The sequence below is a fragment of the Chionomys nivalis genome, chromosome 13 (assembly GCF_950005125.1).
Source record: "Chionomys nivalis chromosome 13, mChiNiv1.1, whole genome shotgun sequence".
NCBI lineage: Eukaryota > Metazoa > Chordata > Mammalia > Rodentia > Cricetidae > Chionomys > Chionomys nivalis.
In genome coordinates this window covers 20,139,352-20,154,822 of record NC_080098.1, presented here as the reverse complement: position 1 = coordinate 20,154,822, position 15,471 = coordinate 20,139,352, and the positions used below count along the sequence as shown (strand labels likewise).

Below are 15,471 nucleotides of genomic sequence, written 5' to 3'. Positions count from 1 at the left end.
TCTGTACACCTCAATGAGCTCTGTCTATACAGTCAGAGGTTTTAAATACAGCTGCTTACAGCTTGTTTTGATTTTTGACCCAACTTTAACATCTGTCATCCCGATTCTGTGCCCCTTCCCTCGGAGGATTTGGACAGGTCCACTGAACTCTTCCTGCTGGCTCCCCTCACCAGTCTACAGAGCAGACTGAAACTGGTGTCATCAGCTGTTTTTTAGACCAGCTGGTTTTTTTTTGTTTTTGTTTTTGTTTTTTTTGGTTTTTCGAGACAGGGTTTCTCTATGGTTTTGGAGCCTATCCTGGAACTAGCTCTTGTAGACCAGGCTGGTTTCAAACTCACAGAGATCTGCCTGCCTCTGCCTCCCAAGTGCTGGGATTAAAGGCGTGCGCCACCACCACCCGGCCAGCTGTTCTCGACCTGTGAGTCACAGTCCCTTTGGGGTCAAATGACCCTTTCGCAGGCGTTGCTGAAGACCATCAGAAAAATGCAGATATTTGGGTTATGAATTTGTAACAGTCGGAAAATTACAGTTACGAGATTGCAACAAAAATAATTTCATGGTTAGAGATCACCACAGCAGGAGGAACTATATTAAACAGTTGCAACATCAGGAAGGTTGAGGACCTTCTAGACCAAGGTTGTGGAGAGCAGACTGTGGTAATGGAAGCTGGAGTTTGAGCCGGAAACTGATGCCCTATTAATCAGGTACCTTTATGCTAAGAGTGCTAGAGCTCTTAGTCTCAGCTTCCTGAGTAGGCTGTAGGTATTATATCGCATAAAGTACATAGAGAGCTTGGAACAAAGCGTGTACTGTGTAAAAGACCTGCTATTAGTATTCTTATTTACATTTGTGTGTCAACTTGGGGGCAAGGAATCCGGCGTCTTGTCCTTATCCAGTGCCCTGACGTCTACCAAGTAGCTATTAATGCTTCATTTCGTCCCTATATGCAAGTGCTGTGAGCTTTAACGAGACCCCAGGTGAGTTCAGGCCTGTAAATAAATCAAAGGAGGCTTAAATAATTATGTCCTATATTCCCTTCTTTCCTCAGAGTATGCTGTGCTCTCTCCTGGTCTAGAATGTTCTGTGAGACTGTCTGTCACTAGCTTGTGAGAGAATTCAGGTCCCCTTAAGTGACCTCTGAGCGTCCAACAGTCAGGGAACAAGGCTGTCTTTCTAAGAATGCCCAAGAAGTGGGGGTCACACACGTAAGGACACTTGCTTTGAATGCCATCCACCCCAAAAGTGTCACTGCTTCTCGGGGGAGGTGTGTTGTGCAGTAGCATATACATCCCCACACGTGACCTGCTGGTTTCGTCTACCGGCTAAGACTCCTGCAGTCCAAAGTCACTAAACAAACAAGCAAGCGAACTGAAAGTCCCAGGGACCCCCAGTGTGTTAGTGGTGCTGGAACTAAGCTCAGGTTACCATCGGAAAAGCCCACAGAGAAGAACAGAAAGTGGCCTTACTCTTTAACTTTTCAGTCTTCATTTCTGGTAGATTCCAGATCATACAACCAGATCATACAAAATGAAACCCAACGGACACTCTCAGGATTGAGGGACTGTTCCCTCTTCCCTGCCCAGAAGCATTCTGACAGTTGTAGGCACATGCCATTTCTTCCCACCTGCCAGAGGAGGAAACAGGCAGAGAGGAGTGCCGAGACTGGCTTGCCTCCTGGTAAACCCGTGGGACGCTCAGAATGAGAACAGACATCTTGCCTGTTGAAGCCACGCGCCCTGGTCCTCCACAGCTGTCACCTGCTCAGACTGCACGGGATTCTTACAGATAGCACAAGTACACTCAGAGGCTACTTCCTGCTGGGCCAAGTTCCTTATAATACAAAAAGCACCCAAAGTTCTGAAACTCTCTCTCTCCTTTCCTCCCTCCCTTTCTCCTTTAAGAAGGGTATCTCATTTTATAGCCCAAGTTGTATTCAAACTCAGGGTCTTCCTACCTCACTCAGCCTCTCCCAAGTGCTGGGATTCCAGGTGTATACCACCATGCTTTGTCTTTTCTTTAATTTCCATGTCACTCTTTATATCAAAAACATCTTTTAAATGATATTACAAGCATTCAGATAAGCACAGAAGATTTATTGGATGCCTATGAAACCACTGTTATGGCTCGACATCTGCCCTTATTTGCTTCAGGCTTTAGAGGAAGAGGAGGAAGAGCAGGAAGAGCAGGAGGAAGAGGAGGAGGAAGAGGAGGAAGAGCAGGAAGAGCAGGAGGAAGAGGAGGAGGAAGAAGATTAACTCCACACCCCTCATCCTTTCTATCTCCCTTCCCAGAAGCTGATTATCCTCTAACGTGGTGAATATCATATTTATTTTTTATCCTTTGGCCATATAAATGTACAGCCATAAATAGTACACAATCTTTCGTGTTTATAAACCTTTCAAAAACATCTGCCAGCATATACTGTCCTCCTCAGTAACTGTTTTAATTTAACACAGTATTCTTGAGAGTCATCAATACTGGCATATACAGATGTCAGCAAATGAGTGGAACATGGTTCTTTATGTTGCTTTTTAAAAAATAGATGGTCAAGTTCTTGTAAGCTGCCTTGTGTTGAGTGTCTCCTCTGCCTGGCACACTTGCCTGCCTTGCCTGCCACTTAGTCATTTGTCCAGCAACCTTCTCAGCATGGATTTAATCTTTTCCGTTACTTCTCTGACTTTCCATTCGTTTGACACTGAAATTGACGGTACCTCTGGATTGGATTTCAGGAAAGCAGAAATAAAATGACTTGCATAAGTATGCCCCACATATCATATGGAACTTACTCACACAGGTTCACTTCATGTTCAGAATTTGAGTTTAATATGTTCCTTTGCTAAATCTGCAACTCTACCATTTTTAATTGTGTGTAATGTGTGTGGGTGTTGCTCATATTCTTCTAAATCCATTTCTATATCCCTTTTCTTTCCAAGGTAGATTCAATGATCTACCCTCACATGCTATCATATCCGTATGTGGGTATGTGCACACAAGTGCAGGTGCCTGCGGAGCTGGAGGCTGTTGTGAGGCGCCCAACATGGGTGCTGGGAACAGAACCTGGGTCTTGTGTTAGAATAGCATGCATTCTTATCTGTGGGGCCAACTATTCCACCCTAAGTCTATAATTTCAAGCATGTTTCAGTGAGTCTGCCTGAGATGCCCTATGTAAAGTTTTAACCTCCTTTCTGCCGTTTGCTGTTCTTTTCTTCTATTGTCTTCATCTTATCAACCATTTACCAATCCTTTATGTGCAAGGATGTTGCCCTTATCTTTTTTCAGGAAATATGTAAGAAAACAAAAACGTCTTCTGAAATGTGACCTAAAGAAAATTACCATTCTGAGCACATCTTTTTCCAGCTGGAGTTTGTAAATGCAGAGACGAACTGTTAATTTCCTTCAGGTCGAATAAGTGCAAAAACCCAAGAACCCATACAAAATCTGGAAAAACATAGATAAAAATACAAAGTGTCTCAGAAGTATTGTCAAACCTTCTCCGTGCACCAGTACAAAACAAAGCTATAGATGCTTTCTCTGTCACGTGAGGAATGATGGTAAGAAAATAATAAAAATCTTCCTTTCCCATAATAAACTACTTTCTTTTCTGTTCTGTTATTCCCTCCCTCCCTCCCTCCCTCCCTCCCTCCCTCCCTCCCTCCCTCCCTCCCTCCCTCCCTCCCTCTCTCCTTTCCTTTCTTCTTTCCTTTTTTGGAAAACCTACTATAGAGACCAGGCTGGTCTTGAACTCACAGAGATCTGCCTGCTTCTACCCCCCTCCCATGCATGGATTAAAGGCGTCTGCCACCACACCTGGTCTCAAACAACTTTATTTCTATAAGAGCAGACACCTTTGTGTACACAGCGAAAACACCATGGTTCCTAAGGTGCAGCCGTCTTGAATGAGCTGAGGTAGCTCAGGCAGCGTTTTTGGTGTTGTCCAGAGGCAGCGAGCACAGCAGTAAGTGTGTACGCAAGGCAAGGTGTGCAGAACCAAGGCCGTGACTGGGTGTGGTGGCCCCTGTCTGTAAACCCAGGGATTAGAGTTAGATGCAGGAGGGTTAGGAGTTTAAGGTTATCTTGGCTACAATAGCAAGTTTAAGGCTATCCTGCACTACACAAGATCTGTCCAATCAAACCTTAGCAGCAAGAACAAGAACAACAAGCAGAACCAAGCCTTCAGTGAAGTCACAGAGTATTACATGACTGAGTCTAGGCAGACTAACGCGCACAGCACATTCATTAGGCTCTTCACTTTTAATTGAGTTTTGGTGACTGTACCTTCAGAAACCTTTTAATGTTGCCTTAAAAAAAAAAAAACCCTCAGCTACACAACTTTATGTGGCATTAAAAGTCAAACCCACATTTTGATATTCTCACCTGCAGAAATCTAAATAGAGGTGAGTCGCCATGTGACAGCGTCCCAGGGAATCTGTGTCGATGAAGTCAGCTCAAGGGTCTCCAAATTACTGCGGGACAGAGTGCAACTCTCTGGGCATGAAACCGATAGCTGCAGGGGCTAACGGAAATCAATGCAGTTGTTTTTATTTTTTAAAAAAGGCATGGACGCAAGTGCGTGCCCTCATTTTTTTTTTGTTTTTTCATGATGGTAAATATCCCAAACTCTGTTGTTTGAAGCTGGAGTACACACTGACCTCTCTTTCTCTTTGTAGGACTATGTAGAAAAAATATTTTAGTTTCAGTAAGAGAGTTTTATAAAATTTCTCATGAAGTATTTGAGAACCAAACGTAACTATGTCCTTACCAAAAAGGGAGTTGTATCTGGCAGTACAGCCACACCTAAAGAATGCTCACTAAGATGGGCATGGTGGCACACTCCAATATTTCTAGTACTCAAGAGGATTGTAATTTTGAGGTTAACCTGGGCTATATAATGAGTTTAGGCTAGCCTGAGCTATGTAGTGAGATAGTGTCTCAAAAATGGCCAAAAGAGTAAATCAACAAAATAGTGTAAAATAACTGGTGAATAATGTTCCCAAGAGCAACAGCGTAGTGATTTAATACTATTGATTATCAAGGCCAATCTGTGGAGTTTGATAATATTAACCATAGCAACAGCTCTCATTTAAAGAGAGGCTCACCAGTCTCTAACTATGTGCCACAGGACTGTGCCTATTTACATACTGACAAATATTTGCTTTAAGTCATTGGCCAAATTTACAAATCAAATTGTTCATGTGGCAAAAAAGAAGAGCGCTAGGAAAAGAGCCAGGCAACTAAGAGAGAGAAAAGGATTATTTCTGACAACATGATATGAAAGTTTGACGATATCAACCACACATATGTAGGATGAAAAAGCAGTTATTACTTTTTAAATAACTTGAATTTTATTGCTCAAAATCTAGGAGCCTAAAATGTGATATGATCAACACCCAAATACACTGTTAGAATATGGAATAAGCCACATTATGTTAATGAGATAATAATTTCATCTGTTAATAATATGTTGATATTCATAATGCATCCAAGGCACTACACTGAGCTGAGTTTCCTGGATTACATTTGGTGTGTGTGTAGGGGGAAGGGGGTTGTAAATCCAGTTATATCAAGGTGGCAGCAGTTAGGGTTAGGGTATACTCAGGTCCAACTCTGATGGTTGGTGGGACTGGAGTGTTTAGTCTCCCAAAGCCTGGACCCAACAGAGATAAAATCAACACAAGCTACCTATAAAGCTGTTCTTCACTATTGGACGGAGACTGGAGTACCAGCCCAGGTAGGTGAACAGGTACCTGGGAGTGGAATTTAGAGAGGGAGGGTTCTTTACAGTTCTGAGGTGCCACAGGTGAATATCTTCCTATGGGAAACTACCTTCATTTCTGGAAAGTTCCCATCCAAACCCCTTGTCACCTGTGATCCTGCTGCAGTGAGAACCCTGATTTCTTGTAGGCCCCTGCCCCCCTGGCCTCAGAGGTCCCTTCTGATCCTCAGGTCAGAGAGCAGATGCTGTAAACAAAAAGTTCCAGTTGGGCACTGTGGTTTCCCAACACTAGTAATTTGTACTCCGAGAACAAACCCAGCATTGTCTGAATCTCACCACTTCTGAGGCGTGGACTTCAGGTCAACTGGAGATGAGAAATTCTCTCTAAAATGGAAGTCAGCCTGTGTGTTCTATGATTTCATGACTCAGTGCGGTCACCCGTGGGTTTGGTATGAAGGGTGTTGGAAGATCTTCTATGTCTCCTCCCCGGTGGCTGTGTCTCAAGTCCTTTAGCTCTGTCACGGGGATCACTTACCCCAGTCTGTTTGGTACCCACTTTAGACCGTGTACATTGGGCATACTTTCTGTCTCCCTAATCTGTATTGGTCAGGCCTTTCTGCCAGAGGCTCCTGGGATCCTAGGTTTTACTCTTCCTTTGCTGGTGGGTCCCAGCCTTGCCTATTTCCTATCTAGATTTTGGGGATCATTGCCTGTATTGCTCTAAAGGGAATCCATTGGGTAAATTAACTGCTATTCATTGCCTCAGGAACATGCCCATTCCAAACATATAAACACTTATTCTAAATTTTATACAATCCCTACCTTTCAGAGTATGTCTTATGCCCTCTTTAGAGAATGGGAACCCGAGGCTTGGTCCCTTGCTCAATGTTGCTCATTGTTGATCTACCCTTGTTTTTGTTGCCTAGCACCATACAGAAATAATGCCAGGTGACCTCAGAGCACAATGGTAGTGTGTCTGACTCCAGAAATAATACCAGATTTTCAGTAGATGGTTGTTGATTGCTTCTTTGTGTGTGTTTGTTAGTTGTTAAGACAGGGTGAAGACGCTGGCGTGGTGGAGACTCACCAGCAGCACAGTTCTTTCTCGCATTGTATGCTAGCTACAGATTCTGTTTACTAACGATACGTTTATACATCCCTTGGGAGGAACCAGAGTCACCAACCACTGCCCATAAACATCAAACTCTGAGACAGTTACTCTGCTGCTGGCAGGGTTGATACAGACAAAGTCTCTCCACACGGCTTGACAGAGAAAATGGAAAATCTGGGCCATAAGCAGGCAGCGGTGGTTGTTGGGTAGGTGGCCTTAGCTGGGCTGTTGAATCCAATTCATTTTTGCCACTGATGCTGCAGCTAAACAGGGCAGAGAGTGCAGATACACTGTGAGTTACAAAGCTCTCTAACCCTAGCTGTATTTTTGGCTTCATTTTTGTCCCCCAACACTCAGTTTTACTTATCTCCATATTGTACTTTCTCTGTAACAGACACTGATGTCCACAGAGGGATGGCTTTCATCTGTTTTGTCCCCTGCTCATCCCCAGATCTGTGAACAATACTAGTACCAGGCACAGACTGAGGTCAGTCAATCCTTGGTGCAGGAAAGAATGGCACCTGGCATCCATGGTCTATACAGCCCACCCTGGCCTCCAACACTAACACAGCATTGAGAAATTCTGAAGCCTGAGCTTTGGAAACAAGATTTGAGATTTCTCCCATTTATATATGATGTTTATTATGTATGCTCAAAGCCATGGACTGTCAATATGTCACGAATATCAGTCAAATAGTAGAAAATGATCCAGGCACGGTGCATAGTCTCAGAACTTGGGGGGCTGAGATTGGAAAGCAGAATTCAAGGCTAGCTAGGGCACTGTAGTGGTTACTTTTCTTATTGTTGTGATCAAATACCTGTAAAGAAGAACTCACGGGAGACAGGTTTGTGGGCTCAGAGTTTCAGGAGATAAAATCCACCATGACAGGAAAGGAATAATGGGGAAAGCAGAGGTTGGGGAACAGCCAGGAAGCAGAGGGACCATAGACTGGATAGAATTTCAAATATTTAAATATTTCCTAATTCTTCTTTTATCCCTAGATCATTTTCTATGACAGCATATAGTCCATTCTAGATGTCTTTGCTTTTAGAGGCTTTAGAGCAGTGGTTCTCAACCTGTGGGTCAGGACCCCCATGAGGCTTCCTATCAGATATTTACATTACAATTCATAACAGTAGAAAAACTTAGTTATGAAGTAGCAATAAAATAATTTTATGGCTGGGAGCCACCACAACATGAGGAGCTGTAGTAAAGGGTCACAGCATTAGGAAGGTTGAGAACCACTGCTTCAGAGTGGTTCTTGACTTCCAAACTGACGTCTACCGAGGGCAAGCCACTACGTCACCACCACCCTCCCCCCATGTGTTTCTCAACCAGTTATGATTTCCATAGACTGAGTTTCAAAGATGGCATCCAGTATGGTATTCAAGGGATGGGCGAGTTCCCTTAGCAGAATAGACAGAAAGAACAGCCCTGTCACAGCGTGGCGGGCTATCCACGAGCCAGCTGTCTGTGACTTTGTTTACACTCCAGTTGGGCATTGTTCCGCGTGGAGAGCTGCTCACCCATCACCCCGCTAATGAGTTAATGAGTAACTAGACGCCCGCATTTTCCAGCTATGTGCCCCACTTTATCTCTGGGTAGTAACAGAAAGGAAGGGTCCAGGAGAGGAAAACACAGAGGAACGTCTCAGGACCTTCAGAAGGGCAGCTAGAACACAGCTATGTCGGAGAGCATATCACTAGACTTAGAGCTTAGAAAATAAATACCTAAAATGACCAATTTTATGCATTCTACATACTGTTTCAATATAATGTAGCAATTAAGAAAAAAAATCTCTTTCAAAATCTTAACCACTAAAACAATTATATTGAATCTATGCCCCAGCAGGTTCAATCTAGCTTGTATAATAGAAACGCGTTCATCTCTCTCAGACATATCATGTTTGTTTGGGTCCAGGAGTCACCTTCTCTGTTCAGAGTGTTACTATTATTTTTGTCTTCTGAACTCTGCTGCAGGCCTAAAATGACCAGTTCTGCATAGCTGTGTCAGTATTAGAGGGGCACCTGGTACCTAACAAATGCTCAAGAGCGTGTCTGGTGACATGTCCCATTTTACAGAGCTAGGCTCTTTGGGCTACAATAATAAGATGCCATTGGCTGGGTAGTTCGTAAAAGCCATTTAGGGCTGGCAAGGTGACTCAGCGAATACAGGTGCTTTCTGCCAAGCCCAGTCACCTGTATTCAGTCCCCAGGACCCACACGGGGTGGGGGGGGAGAAGGAAGTCAATTCCTACAAGTTGTCCTCTGACTTCTGAATGTGCACAAGGCACACATACCCCACAAGTAGAAAAATAAGATACAATAAAAATTTTTAAATAACTGTCTTTTCTTATAATAGTTATAGAGGGTGAAAATTTGAGCTTAGGGTGCCAGCTCGCCCAGGTTCTAATAAGGCCCCTCCACTTGTAGGCAGCTGCCTTCCTGCTGTGGAGGAAGAGAAAAACATGGAAGTAGAGAAAAGGGACCTTTGGAGGGACGGGGTCTTTTATAAGGGTTCTGAGCCTATTGATGAGGGAGTAGAGCCTTGACTTGACTTTGGAGGGGGCATATTTAGTACATAGCAGTCATCATGTAAAAGTCGCTACATTTTTAACACCTAAGGAGGCCATAAGCAACACAACAGAAAGAATAAGCACTCTACAGCACACTCCATAGATGGTTGGCTCTGTCTCTCTGTCCCTGGTCTGTTGCTATGTCCTGGATGTTGATGTCACCCCAAATTCGTATGCTGAAATATCACCCTCTGTGTGGTGGCAATGAGGGATAGGTACTTGGGAAGTGGTTACATTTATATTTGGTTCATAAGGATGGAACCCCTAAGGTGTGATTTGTGCCTTTTTCAGAGAACAGATCCTGGTGCTTGGGTTCAGTTGGTAGAGTGCTTGTTTTGGGAGCATGAGACCTGAGTCCCATGCCTAGAACCCATGTGAAAAGAACCTGCTGACTTGGTGGTATGTGCTTGTATTCTTATCCTTAGGGAGTCCCAGGCCAGTGAGAGACCTGTGCTCAATAAACAAGGTACATGATTTGTTGACTTGATGAATGAGCCAAGATTGTCTTCTGGTCTCCACATAACTACACACTGTTATGAGTGTGCACACATGAAAACATACAGCCACCCATACATTCAGGTAGGTCCATATATACATGTATATGCATAGACATGACTATACATAAATACGCACGGACAGACAAACATACACCATATACAGAGAGAGTATATGGGGGGATTAAAATAAGGAGAACAGAGCTCACTCGCTGCACTAAATGAGGACTAGGCAAAACCAGCCATCTATAAACCAGGAGAAAACCCTTGTTAGGAATCAGATCTGCTGGCACCTTGATTTTGGACCCTCAAGTGCTGTTCAAGTTACTCAGGCCTTTATTTTAACAACTCAGGCTAAACAAGATAGGGATACCTTAGCTGCCCTCCCCAGTGAGGATGGAGTGGACAGAAAGAGGGAAGGTCTGATGGCAACAGAGCAGTTGCGTTCTGTCAGCCCAAAGGCTGCACGGACCTCGACAAGGACCACAACGTTTTATAGAGTCAGGACACATCTCTAGTGCAATCCCTTCATTCTTTAAGAAAGCCAATTACTGTTCAAGGGTGCCCCAAATTGAGCGCCGGCCACAGGCAGATGGTCGCTTATTTTATGGAACTAGAGAAAGTGGTTTCCATCCATCAGCCAAGCGAACTCTGCTTTAAGAGCAAAATTCCTCGTCGGCCTCACGTCAGCACCAGAAGCCGAGGGTAAAGTGCCAGATTTACCACTTTAATAACTAGATCATACCGCTTCCAACTAGTAAAAGCCCAAGTAGGACATAAAATCAGCACTGTACGGCACCAGTTAAAAATTATTTAGGAAGCAACAATTTCAGCAGTCTGTAATTTTTCTCCTCTCGCTAGGACACAGCTAAGAGAATGGAATCATTACGATGAGGCACATGACAGAAACCTCATCTCTTTCTGCCATGCCTGGCCTATTAATGACTTCTTCAGCCTGCAGTAATCATCAGTAATAAGTAGACTGTATTCAAACAGCAGGATTGATTTGTCAACATTATAATCCACCATGAGTAGCTCATTCTTTATTGAAACTGGGATCATAAAAAGTGAGAAAGATGGGATGTAAAAATGCACTTGATCCACACAGATAACCCTGGGTCAGCACGCACATTCTCTGAAAGAGAATGATAAGGACCACAACTCCTGGACACACAGTAAACAGCATGGTAGGGGGAGTATGGCATGGAGGGCTTACATCAACTGAGACTTCCCAGGGATAAGTTTATTTCCTTGGCTTCTCTGCATGTGTGAATTTTAAAGGCCATACATATATGCTTCCTTGAAGATATTTAGCTAAGTCTTAACTCAAGAGAACAGCCAGGTAATGTGTAGATAAATGGCTCAGTTTTTCTGATGTCAACAAAACCCAAGGCTCAGACACGCCGCTAAAGGACATAGCTCAGCCTCCATTCAGGGGCTCCTGATGGTGACACTTGCTTTTCCAACTGCTGATGTCACACTTCATATTTGAGCTCTACTGGCCAGTCTTCCTTCTCATGAATGGAAGGTGACATTTCTGTTCACACACGCACACACACATGTGCACACACATGCACACATGTGTACATACAAGAGCACGCACACATACACTCACATCTCCAAACCAGGGGTGAGTTCAATGTCTACGTCAGTATAACCTCATGTTTATCATACACTCCTTGTTCTAACCAGCAAATTGCCCAAAGCTGGGCAGACCATAATATTAATATTAATAGCTATGTCATCCAGGCTTGGTGGTACATGGCTATAATCTCAGGACGTGAAACGTGGAGACAGAAGGATCAGGAATTTAAAGCTATCTTTAGCTATACACGATCCTGTCTCAAACAAGCAGTTAAAAAAAACAAAACAGGGGATGGGATGATGGCTCAGTTAGCAAAGCAAACAGGAAGACCTGAGTTTCAATGCCCAGGATTCATGTAAAAGCTGACTCAGCAGAACATATCAAGGATCCCAGTTTTGAGGGACAGAAGTAGGAGGACCCCTAAAGCTTCCTGGGTCAGGCAGTCTAGCTGAAATAGAACTCTAGGTTCAGCAAGAGGTCCTGTCTCAAAAAAGAATATGGAGAGTGAAGAGAAAGGCAGTCGCATACACCCACATATATATTCGTACACCACACACACACACACACACAGCACCTCTCAAACAAAAAAATAGCTATGCCACACACTGCTGTGTGTACTTTAGAATTAATCTCATTTTATATGTGTGTGGGTTGGCACACGCTTGAGCTCAAGTATGATAAACATTAGATTTTTTTTTTTACTTAGATTCTAAAATAAAGGTAGTCTTGCTCTATCTTGGATATTAGTCATTATTTGTAAGTTAACAGCTAGTCTTCTAGGATGGTTCAAAGAGTGATACAAGAAGTTATCCTCTGGCCTCCATATGTAAGTGCACATATGTGCATGTAAATGCACACATGTACACACACACACTCATACACAAACACATACACACACAGTGGGGGGGAAGCACCTACAGAAAAATGAGATTAAGATTGAAAGTACACACAGCAGCCTGAAAACACCACTATCCCATACGTTCCTCCTTACTCCAACTCATCCCCTCCCACTTTTTCCCTCTTTCTTTTCCGTTACTGAAGTCACTAGACGAGCGATGGTCCCACTTCCAGGTTACTGCACAGACTGTACTTCTCCCTGGAATTCTTCCCCGATAGCATCTCCTGGTGTATTAAGATACTTCTCAAAAGAAAGTCCTCCCTGGCTACCCACTATAAACAGTGTCCTTTCTCATGCCAAGTCTGTCCAGTCTCCATGATTGTTTTCCTTTCTTTGCTGCATTGCCCATCAGCTCCCACGGTATGGATTTCTGTTTTTGTCTCTGCGTATTTGTGTCCCTTCAAAATGAGGTTTCCGGGAGACTGGACATGGACATGTTTTATCTTCTGCTCCAGGTTAGAGGAGGAGCCTGGCATAGTGCAGGAGCTTGGCAGACATTTTGAAAGATGGTTTAACAATTTGTGCAGGCAGGCCGTCTCTGCGTTAGCACAGCCTGCATGTCTGCCCAAGGGTACGGCTGGCAAGACTGCACAGGTTCTTCCTTTAACCGTGAAGTGAGGCAGGCAGCATTACTGGCTGATTCCTAGATCAAGGCACATTTTCAGGGGCCTTTCCTTTTGTTCAGGTAAAGCTTTTTGGAGAAAGCTGAGCATGCCCAGAGATGTTCATGTCCACCATTTTATTATTCCAAATATGCACCCCATGACCTTGAGCTAAGCACGCCATCAAATGTCTCTACCTTTTCTTCTTGAACTATGATCTTGGAACGAGCATGCTCAGGAATGCACACACACCTAATGTGTCTGCCAGAACATGTGTAGGTTTTCAGGAGAAAAGCCCTCTTTAGCTGCTGAAGATAATAAAAATTTCTCCAATTTTTAAAAATGTCTTGCCTGAGTTTGTTTTTGGTTCTGCACTCAGTGTCTTCCACTGGATCCCATCATCTTTTCTGGAAAGCAAGAGCTCATGATGACTTGAACTTTGACCACTCAGTCAGAAGAGAACACAGTCAGCTTGTGCAGAATTCCCCCAATGCCAAAGTTTACCATCAATCAAAAGTTCACTTGCGTGTACAAAAATCCCACCTTACTAGTCTGGCTACTTCCCACATTCTGTTGTTGGTTATGATTATGTAAAGAGTTAATCAGTCTAAACATTTAATAAATCATAAACCAGCAACGTCTTTTCGAGGTAAGATGCAGAATGCTAATGCCCTTTGGTTTCAGCTCCTCTCTCTCCATTAAACCCCATTTTCAGTGAAGGATGATATGCCTACTGAAGCACTGACTGTGTCATAGCCAAAGGTTGGATTTTTGTTGGTTTTAAATAAAGATTCCCTTTACCGCGTGTGGTCTTACATGACCAATAAGTACATTTACCTGACTGAATGAATAGGATGCGTGGTTAAATTTATGCTGCTCGGGCTTGTGAGATGGCTCAGTGGGCAAAGGTGTTGCTGCCAAACCAGAGACTCTAAGTTCAATCCCTGGAACCCACATGGCAGAGGGAGGAAGCTGGTTCCCATGAGTTGTCCTCTGACATCCACAAGCACGCACATGTACATAACACACAAATAATTATGTAAATGTTATGAGTTTAAACGCGACGCTCAAGGAAATCTACTTTTAGTTACTGCTTCCACATGTCTGCTCATTATGTGGGGTTCTGAGAAGAAATTTTTGACTTCAAAGATTTGAAAACTACAGTGAAGGGAGATACGTTCACCCCAAATATGTCCCACGTCTGCTTTCACATGTTACATGTCAACCAGAAGTGACATGAAGAATCAGTTCAGAGGAGCGAGGGAAGCTGGGAACCAGGAGATGCCCCTGGGCTGGCTATGGCAGGCCCTGAACACGGATTCCTCAAGCTTCAGAGAAACGTCTTCACTGGGACCGTTCACCACACTTACAGGTTTTCCTTAGTAACCATGGCAGGAATCATCTCCCCGTCCAGAACCTGTGAATGCTGAAGCTCCTTGTGGTAGTCGGTGCTGTGTTTGTACACAGCATGAACACCCACTTATACAGAGTTTAAAATGTGTTTTGTATACACTTTGTATTTCTTTTGTGTATGTAGGTTTGCATGTGTCGAGGCATATGTGTGGAGTTAAGGACACAAATTTTGGAAGTTGGTTCTCCCCTTCTACCATATGAGGCCCGAGGAGATTGAACCCAGGTCATCTAACTTTACCTTCTGAGACTTCTCTCAACCCTTCACATACAGTTTCAATTAGGGCTCTTTCTTTCACTTCACCTGGATAAACTTCTACATAACCCTAGATCTGTAGGCACACAAAACAGGTATCTAAATGAAACATTTACTGGCAAGAAACTTATTTTAAGATAATTCTTGGATATATATTTTAATTTTGTCACTTATGAACTATAAAGCAAATATGAATATTAATGAGATATGTATGCATGTTTATTTTTATATAAATACTGACATCTTGATGGGGTGTTCGATACTGCAGGATGCAGAACATCTATAATTTTCAGAGCTGATCAATATTTGGATTTTATAATCATCTATGTTGATAATGCCACTTCATAAAAATATGTGGTACAAAAATGGCAGAACTGTATGTAAGGGCATCTTGGGAATGGTTGAAGATTCTTTACTAAGTTCAAGTCTAGTTTCTTTAATAATCCTCTTCTATAAAACTCAAGTTGGCCATTAAAACAACAATTTTAAAAATCAAATATACTAACATCACCCAGAAGAAAGATGTGCTACTTAGATAGTCACATGCTGAAGAGTGATATGTTAGGCACATATTAAACCATCATGTTTCTGAAAGAGCAAAACCTTTGTACTGTAAAATGTGACAACATATAATAAGCAATGGTCTCAAATCTGAGCCAAGGAGTTTCAAGGAGGGTTTGTTGGTGTCCTGTGGTGTGATAGCAATTCACAATGCAGCAGGTGTTGTGTGGTGTGATGATGGTGTGCAACACAGCCTGTTCATATGGTGTTCACAGCAACGTAATGCAGGTGAGTGCTGGCACAAATCGTGTGGATTAGTTGGGTT

At 43.2% G+C, this 15,471-nt stretch overlaps 1 protein-coding gene across 4 annotated transcripts in view; it reads right to left on the bottom strand.

Annotated features, from left to right (window-relative positions):
- The window catches only part of Frmd4a (FERM domain containing 4A), a 581,866-nt gene that overhangs the window by 219,900 nt on the left and 346,495 nt on the right, over positions 1–15,471 (bottom strand). The gene's annotated exons all lie outside the window — the stretch shown is intronic.